Source organism: Gavialis gangeticus, unplaced genomic scaffold, assembly GCF_001723915.1.
Source record: "Gavialis gangeticus isolate Ggan-Ray unplaced genomic scaffold, GavGan_comp1, whole genome shotgun sequence".
NCBI classification, from domain to species: Eukaryota; Metazoa; Chordata; order Crocodylia; family Gavialidae; genus Gavialis; species Gavialis gangeticus.
Genome location: NW_017728992.1, coordinates 21,368,270 through 21,370,042, shown reverse-complemented (window position 1 = coordinate 21,370,042; position 1,773 = coordinate 21,368,270). Strand labels below are relative to the sequence as shown.

At 44.4% G+C, this 1,773-nt stretch overlaps 1 protein-coding gene across 1 annotated transcript in view; it reads left to right on the top strand.

The window, feature by feature from the left end:
• The window catches only part of DNAH5 (dynein axonemal heavy chain 5), a 555,556-nt gene that overhangs the window by 277,032 nt on the left and 276,751 nt on the right, over positions 1-1,773 (top strand). The window lies entirely within an intron of this gene.

The following is a 1,773-nucleotide window of genomic DNA, read 5'->3' as shown; positions in this document are numbered from 1 at the left end:
ACAATGGCCACAAGCTGAGGGAGGATAGGTATAGGTTAGATATTAGGAAGAACTACTTCACTGTAAGGGTGGCCAGAGCCTGGAACAGGCTTTCCAGAGAGGTGGTGCTCTCACCTTCCCTGGAGATCTTCAAGAGGAGACTGGATAGGCACCTGGCTGGGGTCTTATGACCCCTGCCACCCCCAGTGCTCCTTCCTGCCCATGGCAGGGGGTCAGACTAGATGATCTGTCTAGGTCCCTTCCGACTCATTGATTCTATGATTCTATGCCTCTTGAAGGCATTGCTCTATGATTCTGACTTCCAGGGGATCCCACAATATTTCCAGTTACTCCCATCCAGCTTTTGTGTGTATGATACATGCATTGTATCTTTCAGACCTCTCACTTAGGAACCCATTAGGACACTTTCTGTTATGCAGATCATCTAATTACTGTTCCAGTGTCTTTAGTTCTTAAATACTTCCTGGGAACAAAGTGATTGGGTCACAAAAGCAATGGCCACATTGTATCGGCCTAAAGATTAACACCAGTATTCTCTTTGAACACCCAAAACATTATTGGAGTACGGTTCACCCTTGCATAACTACATTTTAAAGTAACTGTAAGCATTTGAACACTTGGTCTACACAGGCATCCCATCAGTACTTCTTAGGACACATTTTACAGGACACTTAATTGTTACCTATCCAGTAGGTGAGAAGTGGGTGCAACCAGGGGATTCATACTGAGAAACTTCCCATTTGACCATGAGCAAACACACCTCTAGAATGAGCGTTGCTCTGCACATCCTTCCAGATATACACAGGCCCTTTCTGCTGATGACCATGATATGGTCTGAGGCCTGTCCATTTAGTTGGAATTCAAACCTTGTCACTAGATGCCAGCCTAGAACTGAGTAAAGATATGAGGAATAGGAATTGATTACTTCTTTAATGAAAATAAATGATCAGCTATTGCATTGGGAAGGACAGAAATCTTGTTCTAGTTTGAAAATGTGTCAAAGCATTATAAAACAGTTTAATACTGTTGCCCTGTGGGGTCAGGCCAACTCTCAGGATCTCAATATTGTGCTGTTAGACGGGAGGGCATATGCACACACTCAAAAATCAACTGGGTGCATACACACACTTCAGGTGCATGCACCCCCAACAGGCATGTGCACACACACAACCAATTCAGGTACATACACATCCAAAATTACCAGCCTAGGCAAATGCACACCTGTCACCAATTCAAGCACCTACATACACTATACAAACCAAAACAAATTAGACCAGAATCACTTACCAATACTTGCACACCCAATGCACGTACATGGATCACTAATTCATATATCATGCACACGGTGACATGTGTATATCAGTTCACATACATACCACTCACCTACACATGCACACAGGTGAGTTCCTAACTTGGGTGTTGTGGTGTGTATGTATTTGCTTGGTGTACTTGGGAATACCTGTGGGAAGGTTAAGGTGTGAGAGAGAATGAAATTCTAGGGGGTGAAAGTTTCTGGGACTGGGACTAGAACCAGTAGACTAGAGAGAGAACTGGGCTGAGGAGCTGAGGCTTGGGGTTACTTTAGGTTACTGCTGGTGGAGACTGAAATGAAAGTTGCTGGTGCCGGGATTAGAACCAGCAGACTGGAAGGAAGTTGGGGTAACTTAAGGTTAATTTGTGTTAATTGAAAGCAGAAAGCAACAGGGCTAGAGCCTGCAGAAGGGGAATAGAGAAGGGGAAAAATTGTCAGGAACAGGGCTGAGAGCCTGCAGA